Source organism: Musca autumnalis, unplaced genomic scaffold (genome assembly GCF_047663935.1).
Source record: "Musca autumnalis isolate F117 unplaced genomic scaffold, ASM4766393v1 scaffold_1, whole genome shotgun sequence".
Taxonomy (NCBI): Eukaryota; Metazoa; Arthropoda; class Insecta; order Diptera; family Muscidae; genus Musca; species Musca autumnalis.
Window position 1 is genome coordinate 304,793,152 of NW_027411644.1, and position 15,174 is coordinate 304,808,325.

At 35.4% G+C, this 15,174-nt stretch overlaps 1 protein-coding gene across 1 annotated transcript in view; it reads left to right on the forward strand.

Moving 5' to 3' along the window:
- The first annotated feature begins 1,325 nt into the window (after positions 1–1,325).
- LOC141389860 (acyl-CoA Delta-9 desaturase-like) overlaps positions 1,326–15,174 on the forward strand; it is a 104,516-nt gene continuing 90,667 nt past the window's right edge. Inside the window, exons 1-2 of the mRNA XM_073962038.1 lie at positions 1,326–1,753; positions 1,813–1,913. The gene's annotated coding sequence lies outside the window, so the exon portion shown is untranslated. The remainder of the gene's footprint in view (positions 1,754–1,812; positions 1,914–15,174) is intronic.

Consider the following 15,174-nt stretch of genomic DNA (forward strand, 5'->3'; position numbering starts at 1 on the left):
TTTGGAAAACATGAATGAAAACTCGTTAGATTTTCAATTTGAATGTTTCCATATCATTCCACTAAATGCATTATTTCTCGCAGAAAGTAGAATACTTGCAAAAATGTTTCGGGTCGCTGGTAATTCATTGAAAAAAGAGAAGATGTTTCAATCATTTGCTTTTGAAAACAAAAAAGCACATGTTTATTAGGGCTTTATTCTTTTCAAGTTTAAGAAAATACCACACATATTAACAAATATTGTACCGCCTCTATAAGCGGTGTTTTAGTGTGCGGCATGTCGTTCGGACCTGGAGGAGGTTACATGTCAATGATATGAAGCCGTCTTTATGGGAAATAGTTTTTTTTCTGATGAATAAATTTGTTCTTCAAAAATATATATCCCTAATATACATCGAACATAGAAATAAATACATAAAATGTCGAATGGAATTTGACACTAACACTACAACCCAGTTCAGTCAGCTGGGTATTGCTGCTACCTTTTCTTGTTCTACCATGCCTTTTGGTGTTAAGCATGGTACAATAATACAGGTAGCATTATCATGCCAGCTGATGGTAACATAATGTGTCAATTGCATTGAATTGATGTCAAATTTTGACATCTTATGTTACCAACAATTGCCGATGCGGCTACCTGTGTATTTGTAATGTGGGAACGCTTTCCTAGTTAAAAATGGTAAAACTGGTAAAAAACTTAAAAATAAAACACTGTAAAAAAGACTTTAACGTAAAGGAACAAAGCCTATGTTTGACGATTAATTGACAATGAAGCATAAAAAACACTAAAACAAAAGAAAAAGGGCGCGCTAACAAAACAAAAATCATGGTCCGTTGCAGAACTCCACGAATCTACAACTTTTTACAATTTTTTTTCGATAACATAAAGGAAAAATTGTTATCGGAGTAAAAAATAGTAGTTTCTTGCAGGTTCTGTTTTTGTTTTTGACAAGTTTTTGCGTCCTTTTACTTTTCTGTAAGATTTGCCACTTTTAAAGGAACAAAGCTATTATTGTATCATGAAACAGACTATCAAACTAGACGATAACGATGTCTCTTATAACCTATTCATGGTAAATTTAAAATACGTGTAGTTTGTTTTTTTAACGCACACGCAATTAATTAAGTAATGACCTAACATAAAAACTATGAACGCCACCTCTGATCATTGAGAAACACTAATATTCAATAAGAATTAGTATTGTGTTGACAAATAGATGACGTTAGTTGTTCATAATTACGCCCTTTAAAATATGTATATTTTCTGTAATATTTTGGTAGATGGCATTTTTGATTTTTACCTATAAATCCCTTACGACAAATGCCAAATTCAAACAACCTATATAACCCTAAATTGGGGGGCTCTCAATTGTAAACAAATGTAACCGGCTCTCGAACTTCCTTCTTTTCTCTCGCATTACAAAAACAATTTCCTTGGATGACAATTTTGCAAATTCTTGTCAAGAGGAGAACATTACATTTCAATTTTCACTGACCTTGGTTCTCGTTCTGCGTCGTATAAAAAAGAGAATTTCAGTGTGTGTAGTTGTTGTTGGTTTATATTACATCCATATCCGTGTGTCAAAGAAATATACCGTTTTTTCTTGTGAAATTTCTTTTAACAAAGTATTCGAGGAAATAATTTTAAGTTAGTTTAGCAAGTGAAGACATACGCCATAAACGACGATAAAAACGAACGAACGAATATAAATTTACAATAAAATAAGATTTGGATAAAATTTATACACTTTTTGGTAAGTTAAAAAAAAATTGATGGTTAACTTCTCTATAAAAAAGTGTTATTTCATCACAGGTAAAGAAGAGCATAAGAAAGGGACATTTTGTTGAAGCAGGAACAACAATATACAATTGTCGAAGGCGTTAGTACAAATTTTTTGTATAAAACGAATTTTGGTAAGTAGTGAAATATTTTATAAATTTTAATAACAAAAAAATACAACGCAATAATGTCCTACTCAAATGTATTTCGTAATTCCTCACTATCCTGTTGCCAAGGGTTGCAAACTGTGCAGCAGTCAGATGTGAGAACATCACAGAAAAGTATTCTCGTTGTGGACGACAAACACACACCTGCACTATCAAAATCAAGTGCGCCATTTCTAAGGACAGGGTTATTGGCAAAGTTAAATTAACATTAGGCCTGTTCGATAACTTCGAAAGTAGAAAATATTTGCAAGTACTTGCAACTACTTCTCATTTCTCTTTTAATGAACAAGTTTGTTATCGAACAGCATTTTGTAAAAGTTTGTAAAAATTTTTACAAACTTTTGGATTATCGAACAGACCTATTTTCTAAGAGGTAATTTACACGAGGAAACAATGTTTCCTCTAAAACGTGTGTTCCGTTTTGATTCTCATTCGTAATTGCATTTTCAGGGTTGCGCTGTTTAACAAGCGTACCTTTTGAACGGTAGACGTACGTTTTTACATAAAGTTACCAAAAATGATTATCTACCTATTGTACATGAATATTCAAAAAACAATTCTTTGGAAAACTACAAAAACAGGTAAAAAGAAAGGGTTAATAATATAAATAACCATTCATGAACAATTACGTAAAAAGTATGACACATGAGGGTAAAAAATACCTGTATTACCTGTCGTAAATTGTTAAAAAATGGGTATCAATTCATGAAGTAGTGAAATACCTTACTATAACAATTACAAGAAACATTTTTTACAACACAAAATAAATAAATTATTATGAAATTATTATTTATTTCTTGCACATATCCATCCAAAAGTGCCTTTTGTACGTTTTTGTACAATCATTTCTACATTTGTTCCCAACACTGACCAATTTTGCGAATGAGAATCAAAACGGAACAAACGTTTTAGAGGAAACAAGGAAACATTGTTTCCTCGTGTAAATTACCTCTTACAGTTTTAAAAGCTAGCCGGTTTACAGATGTGTTACACTTACATATTATATTTGAAAGATTGAAGTTTGAATGCTCAATTATTCAAGTACTCGAACGATTATCACGTTCATAAAGACTTTCTGTTTCCAACTTAAGACTTGCTTAACGGTCAGGTGCAAAATGTATACATAATTCAAAAGTCCGAAATGGCTTTAACTGGACGTAAACCCTAACAAAGATAATACTACTTATTGAAAAGAAAATTGCAATGAGTTAGCATAATCCAAAGATCAAGATGATTTTTTCAAATATAGTGCTACTTATTTAGTTGGAACTCTACAGAGAATGGGTGATCTGGTAACACGGGAGCAGGTTGAATGTTTGGACTGGATTCGGATCGATCTGAAATTGTTACCACATATAGGGGTTTCAGTGCTGATCACGCCAATATATATATCATGGGCATGAAGTCCATACTTTCCGAGATATATGCTCCGAAAGTTCAAAAAATCCCTTGATTTTGACGGTAAGATTAGTTTAAATCGACATTTTTTCAAATATAGCCCGCCTTCGACCGGGGATATAAGATTTTCTCCTATGGACAGCAACAAATCTCGGCTAACGCGAACAAAATTTTCCTTTAAATCGAAATTTTTTTTATCATCCATCCGAATCCAGTCCTTATATTCAACTTATGCCGTAACACGAACTAACAATAGATTTCGGAATAAGTCAAGTTGTGGCTCCTGTACGGGATCAAGTTCCTGTTTTTACCACAAATAGCCTTTGGGGTCCCGCGTATAACGATATAATTATTGTCTAGTGGAAGCCCATGCTTCCCGAGATACGGGCCTTCAACGGTCCGTAAATACCCATTATTACGTAAATACGCATATTACCTTGGGTACTTACGGAACTTTGAAGGCCCATATCTGGGAGAGTGTGGACTTGCATAAGAAAAATGTATATCGTTGTGCTAGGACCCCAAGGAATATTTGTGTTAAAAATGTAAAAAATATCCGGGCCATAAAACATAACATCCCAGCAAACAAATCGTACCTACATCGGAACAAAATTCGGACGATACGTCCGATGTCGGATTCGAAATCGTAACGACATCTTAACGAAATTTGTATGAAATGGTTGACATAATTTCGGAACGAAATGTCGAAGCGAAATCGGATAGAAAGCGGTCAGAATTCGTAACGAAAGCGGAAGAAAATCCTTGGGAAATTCGGAAGGCGAATTTTTTCTTCCGAATTTTCGTACAGATTTCTGAACGATTTCGGAATAATGTCGAATCTTTGTAAAGATTTCTGAACGATTTTGGAATATTGTATGAATATCGAAGGAAAAAATTCTCTGGCGCCTCTGTTTTATTAATTTGTAATTTTAGACGTTTCTCTAATGATTTTCACTGTTGTTATCATTTTTGTAGTTTGGTTTGCTGGGTGGTTCCGTTTACTCCATCGGAATCCTGAGCTTCTCGTTCTGCCTTATACGCCGATATTTAGACCTTTGAACTTATAGATAGGCTGTCGAAGATTGCTTTGCAAATCAACAAAAATGTAGTGGTGGGTCGTTTCCATGATTTACCGCAAGGTAAATATCTGGTAATGCCGCACTGATATGGCCCAATTATTTCATTGACCCTAGGCATTAGTCGTTCACACAATATCCCAGACACTACCTTATATGCAATAGAGAGCAGACGTATGCCCCTATAGTTTGAACACACAGTTTTATCTCCTTTCTTGTGGACGGGACATAGAATGCTCACGTTGCAATCATCGGGTACGCGTTTCTCTTGCCAGATGTCCAGTCTTGAACAGCTCGGATAGTAAACCGTCAGATCCTGCGGCATTTTTATACCTCCAGAGGGAATAATTAAATTTGTCATTCCGTTTCTAACACATCGAAATATTCGTTGGAGGTCCAGTAAAATCCGATGTCCGTCCGTCCGCCCGTCGGTTGAAATCAAGATACAACTCGCTATCACTCCTAGGATTTTCGGTATTGAAAATGGGCTATATTGGTCCACGATTTGATATAGCCCCCATAGAATGGTACCTCCCGATTTTCGGTATTTTGAAGGTTTTAGCCTCATTGTCACACCGGAATGGCTGAAATTTGGTACATAGCCTTCGTTGGGGGTATAAAACTTTCCCCCAGAAATTTTTCGCTATATGTCCACGCCTCCATACAGCCCCCCATAGAACAGTGTCTCCCGATTTAAGTAAGGTGTTTAGTCTTCGTTGTGGGACACATCGATCAATATCAAGCACATCAGACGTCCCACCAGAGAATTCCACTTCAACGTTGGGCTGATCTGAACTAATAAGCCGAAACCTGTTGATTTTGTTCAATTTCCTCTGTTTTCGACAGATAAATATTAGCTTCGACGCAGTTGCATTTAGGTGATCATTGAGGTGATAGAGGAATTTAATCAATATTCAAATTTATAATTCTGTTTTGTATTTGTTGTTTTACTTATCAATAATTATAATCTGAATCTTAATCTTCTACCACATATGACCCTTCATATTTACATATGTACCTACCTATATTAAGTTATATTTTTAAGACGCATATAGCGGTCATGATTAAAAACATAATTCCTAATCAGTATTGCAACAACAAAGGTGTTTTTTATAATCCATTGGAAAAATTATTAGAAATAACTTGCGATATCGGATGGTTTTTATAATCCATATATAATCCGCTAAAGAAATTATTAGAAATAATTTGCGATGTCGGGAAATTTCTTTTAGAATATCATTCAATGTATGCATGTTCTGTATTATTGGTCATTAAAAATAACATTTGGGGTTATTCTAATTTTAAGTTTTTAAATAATAGAATATTTTAGATGTATTCTTCCACTACGACATTAATCATTCATCACTTTGTCTTTTTAGTAGAGCTTTGGTCTTCCGATCCAATGCAAAGCGCTTTGTATTCCTCTCTAGCTCATCATAATTCATACTCATGATATAACCTAGCCAATGTAATTGCTGTAACTATGTACTTTTAACTATGTCGATGTCGGGGAGGACCTTTTATTTGTAACGCTTTTTAACATTAAGATTTATTTTCTTAAACTGTTGTTTTCTTTTTTTCGTTCAGAGGTTGATAACCTCTACATAACCTTAGCAATTATTGAGTACATTCTTCAGAAATTTGTTTGTCCATAAGTAATTTATAATTGGAGTCTAAATAATGTTTAGACTAGGTTTCATATCATTGAGATATATGTAACTCTCATTAATATGAGATAAGATCTCAATACGCTTTCTAGCATATGTATGTACTCGTATAGTTAACGAACTGATTTCATGTTGACATTTACCCGTTTGAATATGTTTTGCGTATCAACACAATGTATACCTTATAAACATAAATTACTCATTGTTTTAATCTCTTAAAATGGTGAGGTGGGGGCAGTGAGTACAAACTACTGAACCTTAGCCAGACAATCTTTTCAAATAGCAATTAATGTTTCTGCTTCAAAATCAATAATTACCATCATAATAGTTGGTATATGCATACATATGTATGTGTATAAAATGTTCAGTCTACCTCCAATAAACGATTTCCAGACGTTGTTATCAATTTTATCACTAAAAAAGAAAAGAGGAAAACAGTTGCCCTTTTGATCCGTTTCGACTTATCTATGTCTGCATATTTTTATTAGTAACAAATTAGTTAATTTTATTGTAAAAGCCGCAAATATGTTTATTGAGTTTAAATTATAAATTCCGATCTTTTGCCATTCTATCTGAATGGAAAATGTCCTTTGAACGGAAAATACCTTTGCATTTAAAGGTGACTTATAGTCAAACAATATTAAATAAAAATATTAAATAAAATCCCTGATCGAAATATTGGAAAAATAAATAAAATAAAAATCTATTGTTTTTAAATTTCTGACCTGAAAGCCAAACGAAAATAGCAAGAAAGTCAAACATTTATTATATCTGTCTTAACCGAATAAGCACTCCAAAATGGCGAAAATTCAAAATCTTCTTACTTAAGTGGCTCAGTACAAAACATTAGCCGACCACCTAAGAATAGGTTTAAACTCAATTCTGCTTCTTGCTTTACTTTCACAAGTTCGATTCATATTACCTCAATGAAATGGGGTCTACCTTATTACGTGTCTAACGAGACCACTTCTTGAAGTTTAACATGGCAGAAGAAGAAACGCCAACATTGGGCTGAGGGTTTGTTTTTCCAACGCTGAAAAATATGAGTATAAGAATCGAACCCGGGTATTAAGTGTAAAAGCTAAGCGTGCTTACCATTAAACCAAAGTGGTACCCAAAATTAAATATCGTCTGCTCCGTCGGAAAAGGTCGTAAGTCCACAAAACGTACAAATTTGAGTACGAAAAGGTCGTATGTCCACAGGAAAATGTATACTTTAAAAGAATACTACAATTAATGTAGTTCAGATATAATATTTCATGTCATCCATGGTTGGGGTACAACGTAAAGAACTAGCCTACACCTTTGGATGATAATAAGATCAACATTAATTTTTTTTATATTGTATTATTAATTTGTATTCAATTTACAAGTTGCTTTAACATTGGAGTAGCTATGATGTAATGAAGAATTTTTTCTAGCTTTAACCAGTTTTTATCACTGCGCGAAAACTTATTATCATTTGCATACCACATCATACATCTCTTAATGATCATTTCATAATTTAACTAATAACTTATACTATATACTTATTATTAATCTGTTGCTTTAAAATTGGAGTAGCTATGACGTGATGAAGAATTTAAAAAAAAATTAAAGAATATAATTGTAACCAAAATAATTAGATCTCCAATTTCTAGATTTAAGATGAATTATATATATGAAATTGTTTTTAGAGTAGCTATGATATTTAGGTGGATTCTTTGTAATTATATAAATTGGCCTCAAAATTGGCTTCAATTGCAAAGCAAATAAATAAAATAAATAAAAATAAATAAAATAATCGGATGATATTTGGCGGAGCCTTTGGACCAAACTTTTGAACAAAAATTTTATAATTTTTATATTGCAACGAAAATTTACATTTGAAATCTATTTTCCCCTATAAGCGAACTGATTGTGAAAGATAGACTTCTGGCCTTTTCATTGATACAAATTGGGATGCTGTATGTGTTCAAATACCTCATATATTGAAAAATTAAAAAAAAATCAAAATTTTTACTGTCGTATATCTTACTTAACTTTATCAACTGGTAATTTGTGGCTTCTCTAGGGACATTTATTTACATAACGAGATTAGTTTGTATTCTGAATTCAATAAAGTAATACCTACTAACGGACGGGTAAGTGCAATGTTTTTAAATGGTTCTAAAATAATAATTGATTGAAATGTTATTAAACCGGTCCACGTTGCTGGCCCTTGAAACAGTTTATGTTACCTTTTCTTATGTCAATTATATTTTTTGCATAGCAAATTAGTTGGGATATGCAAGTGACTATCAATAACAAGTAAGAACGTCGTTAAATTCGACCAGGCCGAATTTGTTATACCCTCCACCATGAGTTGTATTGAATTTTACTTTAATTAGTTTCCTTTCATTTATGAAGTAGACTAAATACCAAATTTCAGCAATTTCGTTAAAACAATGTGGCTAACCTTCAAAATACCGAAATTCGGGAGGCACCATTCTATGGGGCTATACGAAGGCGTGGACCTATATAGACAATTTTATCGGAGAAAGTTTTATACCCCAAACGAAGAATAAATACCAAATTTCAGCCATTTCGGAGGAATATTGAGGCTACAATTCAAAATACCGGAAATCGGGAGGTACCGTTCTATGGGGGCTATATGAAGGCGTGGACCTATATAGACAATTTTATCGGAGAAAGTTTTATACCCCAAACGAAGAATAAATACCAAATTTCAGCCATTTCGGAGGAATATTGAGGCTACAATTCAAAATACCGGAAATCGGGAGGTACCGTTCTATGGGGGCTATATGAAGGCGTGGACCTATACAGACAACATTCTAGGGGAAAGTTGTATACCCCCAACGAAGACTAAATACCAAATTTCAGCCATTTTTATGGGAAAATGAAGCTAAAACCTTGAAAATACCGAACATCAGGAGGCACCGTTCTATGGGGGCTATATCAAAACGTGGACCGATATACACCCTTTTCAATACCAAACATCCTAGAAGTAATAGAAACTTCTATACCAAATCACGAAGATCTATCTTAAAAATTGAGAGCTGTATCTCAATTTCAAAAGACGGACAGGCGGTCATGGTTATGCCGATATAGAATTTTACTCTGATCAAGAATATATATAATTTATAGGGTATCCGCTGAATATATCGATATGTTACAAACTGAATGACAAAAAAGGTTTTTTTTTTTTTTTAAAAATAGGGATTGCCCCCGCCCCTCCAAATTTCAAAAAATATAAAGCCTTTTTTCACCTCGGTTGTTCCTTGTATATTCTCTGAAATCTTCAAAAAAAAAGGTCAGCCGTTTTTGAGTCTATGGGGAACATACAAACATACACACATTGTCTTTTATATATAAGATTTCACCCAAAAGTTTTGGCCCATTAAACCCGCTAATAATTATCTCATCACCATGTTAAATTGAAAGCTTATTATTTGTCTTAAATTCAATTCATTCTTAAAATTTAGCGCCGATCGGAATATTACTGCGATCTACAGGACAGGTACAAAGTCTTGTAAAAATAGTGGGTTTGGTCCATTTCACACCTTTCGATCATAACCAACATCTAATGGGGTCACTTCTGGTCGGAACCCGACCTCTCCACAAAATTTCGTGACGATCGGTCCAAAATTGAGGCTTGGAGTTTTATTACAATTGTTAATGAATGGACGGACACACATAGTTAGATCGCTTTATCTCGTCCAGATATGAAAAATGGCAAGGGGAGGGAGGGGGTCTACGACGAATACTTCGCGATGTAACACGAATATTGGACAAAACAAACTTATAATAATACATTGTTTTGTAAAGTATAAATATTTTATTTTAAAAACGTCCGTAAATTGTAGGAAAAGGTCGTAAGTCCCTACAAAAATACAAAACTGTACAAGAAAAAGGTCGTAAGTCCAAAGACATCCAATTATCTCCCAAACGCGACGGAATTTTATCAAACAAAGTACAGGTATTGAAGCGGAATAAATAAACGAAAAATACTGCCTTTACCACCATAATAAAATCTTTAATACAGAAAGCGCTGTAATGTTTTTTCTTCCTCCTGAAAAATTTATTGAGAGGGACTTACGACCTTTTCCGACGGAGCAGACGATATATGTCTCGAAAACTGTTCAAAACAAGTAAAAAAGTATCAGTAGGCTTTGCCGACAGAGTTATACCCTCACCCTGTGTGGATTAAAATACTTTTTTTTTCCGAAAAAAAAACATGTATTTAGGGGGTTTTCATTTTGGGCGTATGAACCTACAAAAGTATGGATAGGATTAAAGCTCAAAAATTTGCGGTGATATCGATAGACAGGGCTTTTTTATCACACTAGCCTACGAAAAACATAATAACGCTGTAAACAGGCCCACTACGAAAACCTTCAGTAAAAATGTCCAAAGGATCCTCGAACACCATAAAAATGTTGAACATTTGTGTGAGTAGAACCACAAGGATTGGACAGATAGGGCCGAAACTAAGTTTCGACAATATTTAGAGATCCAAAGTTTGGACCAAATCGGTTGCTACGTCTATGAGAAATCGCGCGTACCATTTTAGCGAATATTTTCGAACTTTTGTGGCGGAGGTACCGAAAGGAATGGTCCTACATACTGTTAGGGTTCTACTGTAAACAATCAGAAACTAGGCATCATTGTTATTATACATACACACACACACACTTGCTACCCTCATGCTATACTCTTTCTCACTGAGTCAGTCTCTTTCAGTCATTCAGACAACACAGTCATTGTATTACACCACAAGTATTAACACGCACATCAACTATTGTAACGTATTTCAGTTTCCAGAATTAAACAGAATAAATCTTGCTTAAGTTTGTTAATTTATCAATAAGTCTTTTATTTACAACATAAAAGCACAACTAAATCTTTTACTCAAACGTAAGAGTACAACAACTGGCGACGAGGACGGTGAATAAGGAAATAAATTCTTTAATTTCAATTCATCTACGCAAAAATCAACTGCACATAAAATGTCAAGCGAGAACATTGTGAAATTACTAGCTGAACAGCAAGCGGCTATGAATCTTCAAACGCAGTTACTGCAACAATTAACAAATCTACTTCAAGCACAGAGTACTGGAAACACCAAAGATGCTACGAGTCCCAGCACTTCAAAAGCAGCATTGATGGAATCTCTTTCACATTCCATGACAGACTTCGTTTATGAACCGGAAAGCGGATTAATTTTTCAAGCGTGGTACAATCGCTACCAACATGTCTTCGAAAAAGAAGCCCAATCTCTGGACGATCATGACAAAGTTGCGTTACTCTGGAGAAAGATGTCAAACAGTGTTCACGAAAGATTCAGGAACTACGTTCTTCCAAAGAATCCAACAGAAATGAGTCTCAAAGACACCCTGGAGAAACTTAACAAACTATTTGGTAAGGTAGAAACTCAAGTGTCTCAACGCTACAAGTGTTTGCAAATGAAAAAACTTGACGGAGAAGACTATAAGGAATACGCCGGTAGAGTTAACTTACAGTGCGAACTCTTCAAGCTAAATGAAATGCAAGTGGATCAATTCAAGTGTCTAATCTATGTCTTGGGTTTACAATCAAGCAAAGACAACGACATTCGCTTACGTTTACTCAATTGCTAGACGAAGCAAAGGACTCCACAACTCTAGACACTCTTGTAGATGAAACTCAACGACTCATGGATTTGAAAACAGACAATACATTGATCGAGCATCAATCGCAATCAATATGCGCAGTCAAGAAATTCGCCAAGAACAACAACAAGCATTCCCATAAAATTCCTAAAACGCCCTGCTGGTTATGCGGAGACATGCATTACTCAAAATACTGTCCATTTAAAAATCATAAATGTTCAAAGTGTCAGCAGACAGGTCACAAGGATAACTTTTGCAAAAGCGCAAAACGAGGCAAGTCCACTACAGACAAAACTGCAGTCAAGTCGGACAAAACAAAATACAACGCCAACGCTGTATTCTCATCGAAGCAACTCCAATTTCAACAATTGCGAAAATATACCACCGTGGAGATAAACAAGAAACAAGTCAAATTACAAATCGACACAGCATCTGATATTTCAATCATATCACGATCAACATGGGAATATATAGGTAAGCCACACGTACACAAAACAAATGATACTGCAACAGACGTGAATTCCAACAGCATCAGCCTAATCGGAAAGTGTCAATGCAACATAACGGTATCAGACAAAACGCTAACTCTACAATGTTACGTCACGGAAATCGATAACTTAAACATAATGGGTATCGACTGGATACAAAGTTTTAACCTTTGGGACAAACCAATTTCAGCTTGGTGTCGCCAAATATCAAACGATGAATACATATCAAACCTGAGAAGCAAGTTCAAACCTGTTTTCGACAACAGCAGTCTTGGCCTTTGTACAAAAACCAAAGTGCATATTAAACTTCTTCCAGACGCAAAAGAAACATTCATTGCAAAACGCCCAGTACCATATGCCGTGAGAACAGAAATAGAAACAGAGCTAGATAGACTTGAAAAAGCAAATATCATCACACCAGTCAATTCTTCAAAATTTGCAGCGCCAATAGTCGTAAGTAGAAGGAACGGAAAAATTAGAATTTGTGCAGACTATTCCACGGGTCTCAACAATTCAATTGAACCAAATCAGTATCCTCTGCCCACTCCTGAAGAAATTCTCTCAAATTGTCACGATTGTATGATATTTAGTCATTTGGATCTCTCTGAGGCATATCTACAAGTAGAAGTCGACGATCAAAGCAAAGACTTGCTAACTATTAATACTCACAAAGGGTTATACAGATTTAATCGCCTCACTCCAGGTATAAAATCAGCACCAGGATCCTTCCAGCGAATCATGGATGAGCTATGCACAGGCATCCAAGGAGCACGAGCGTACATAGACGACATAGTCTTGGCAAGTAGATCTCTTCACGATCACGAAACTAATCTTAATTTGTTATTACAGAAAATTCAAGATTACGGGTTCAAACTCAAATTCGAAAAATGTCAATTTTTCAAACCATCAATCAAGTATCTAGGTCAAATCATAGATAAAAATGGCATACGACCTGATCCAGATAAAATTCTTGCAATACAGAACCTGAAGGCCCCTGAAAACATTTCAGAAGTACGATCTTTACTTGGCTCCATAAACCACTATGAAAACCATCCGAAAACCACTAGATGATCTCTTAAAAAAAGATCACAAATTCATTTGGACCAAAGAATGTCAACAATCTCTCAACGAATTCAAACGCATTCTAACATCGGATTTACTACTAACTCATTACAATCCAGCATTGCCAATTCACATTGCAGAGGACGCATCATCACATGGCATCGGAGCGGTAATATACCATACTTACCCAGACAACAGTGTCAAAGCCATTCATCACGTCTCAAGATCACTTACTCCAACGGAGCGAAATTACAGTCAAATCGAAAAAGAAGGACTAGCACTAGTTTTCGCCGTACAACGTTTCCACAAAATGATTTTCGGAAGAAAATTCACCCTACATACCGACCATAAGCCATTGCTCACCATATTTGGTTCCAAAAAAGGTATTCCGGTCTACACCGCGAACAGGTTACAACGTTGGGCTCTCATCCTTCTCACCTACGATTTCGATATAAAGTATACCAATACAAAGGATTTTGGACATGCAGACGTTCTGTCAAGATTGATAAGCGCACATGAAAAACCATCAGACGAGTACATCATAGCTTCAATCAACCTAGAAAACGACATAAGATATGACATCACAGACGCCGTATCAACACTGCCAGTTAGCTTCAAAATGATACAGGATGCAACCAAAAAGGATTCAACCTTACAAACAGTTTCAAACTACGTATACAACGGCTGGCCAGAAAACAAAAACAGCATAGATTCTTCAATTCTTCCATATTTCAACAGGCAAGATTCAATATCAATAACAGATGATTGTCTTATGTTCAATACGCGCATAATAGTACCCGAATGCTACAGAAAACAAATTCTCAAACAACTGCATCGCGGACACATAGGAACAGAAAGAAGCAAATCTATCGCACGCAGCTACGTATATTGGCCAAACATAGACAAGGACATAGAGACTTACGTCAAGAAATGCAACAATTGCCAACTCGCAGCAAAAAGTCCCATCAAAACCAACCTTTGTCCTTGGCCCACAACAACACGCGTTCTCGAACGTGTTCACATAGATTACGCAGGTCCTGTAAAAAGCATTTACTACCTCGTAATAGTGGATTCATATTCCAAATATCCCGTCATATATGAAACTTCATCAACCACGACCGCAGCAACATTAAGGTTACTAACAACTTATTGTTCACAGTTTGGAAATCCTGAACAAATCGTATCCGACAATGGAACACAATTTTCCTCAGCGGATTTTGAAAATTGGTGTTCTCAACGAGGAACCAAACACACACGAACAGTTCGATATCACCCAAGTTCCAATGGTCAAGCAGAAAGATTCGTCGATACTCTCAAACGATCTTTAAAAAAATCAGAGGGAAAGGAGACGGCATCTAATGCACTACAAACATTCTTAGAAGTGTATCGTTCAACACCGAACAAAAACTCACCTAATGAACTCTCTCCAGCGGAATCATTCCTAGGTCGAAAAATGAGAACAGTTTTCGATTTAATAACAAAGCCTCCACCAGCGAGCAGAGAGAGAAACATTCAAATGGAGAAACATTACAACCGGAAACATGGTACAAAACAACGAAATTTCATCACTGGAGATCTTGTCTACGCTAAACACTTCAAAGGTAATAAAAGCTACTGGGTTCCAGGTGAAATTATCAACAAAGTGAGAAATGTTACCTATAACACTCTCATTCAAGTGGATAAGAGACAAATTCTTGTGAGATCTCACGCAGATCAACTCAGACCAAGAGAAACCGATGAAAATGTACCTGCAGAGCAAAATGATAATCTTCCTCTTCAAATCCTACTAGAAGACTTCAACATTAGTCCACCAATGGAAGAAGATTTCACAACTCCACCATCATCACCGGTTATGCACCCACAACGCATCACTTCTCGAAGAAACCCTGTACAGCCAGTATCCCGGA